This window comes from Mirounga leonina, unplaced genomic scaffold (genome assembly GCF_011800145.1).
Source record: "Mirounga leonina isolate KUSES-001 unplaced genomic scaffold, KU_Mleo_1.0 Mir_199, whole genome shotgun sequence".
NCBI classification, from domain to species: domain Eukaryota; kingdom Metazoa; phylum Chordata; class Mammalia; order Carnivora; family Phocidae; genus Mirounga; species Mirounga leonina.
The window spans coordinates 1,929,861-1,930,230 of record NW_023270498.1 but is presented as its reverse complement, the minus strand read 5'-3'; the positions used below and the strand labels follow the sequence as shown (position 1 = coordinate 1,930,230).

General features: G+C 70.0%; 1 protein-coding gene across 1 annotated transcript in view; it reads left to right on the top strand.

Annotated features, from left to right (window-relative positions):
- The window catches only part of TNS3 (tensin 3), a 173,628-nt gene that overhangs the window by 78,415 nt on the left and 94,843 nt on the right, over positions 1-370 (top strand). The window lies entirely within an intron of this gene.

The window sequence follows — 370 nt, the reverse complement described above, 5'->3', positions numbered from 1 at the left end:
CCTGACCCCATGTGGCTCTGGGGGGGACCGTGACAGCCCCGTGGCCTAACCCCATGTGGCTCTGGGGGGGGCCATGACAGCCCCATGGCCTGACCCCACGTGGCTCTGGGGGGACCATGACAGCCATGGCCTGACCCTGTGTGGCTCTGGGGGGACCATGACAGCCGTGGCCTGACCCCATGTGGCTCTGGTGGGGGGACTGTGACAGCCCCATGGCCTGACCCTGCGTGGCTCTGGGGGGACCATGACAGCCGTGGCCTGACCCCGTGTGGCTCTGGGGGGGACCGTGACAGCCCCGTGGCCTGACCCCATGTGGCTCTGGAGGGGACTGTGACAGCCCCGTGGCCTGACCCCACATGGCTCTGGGGGG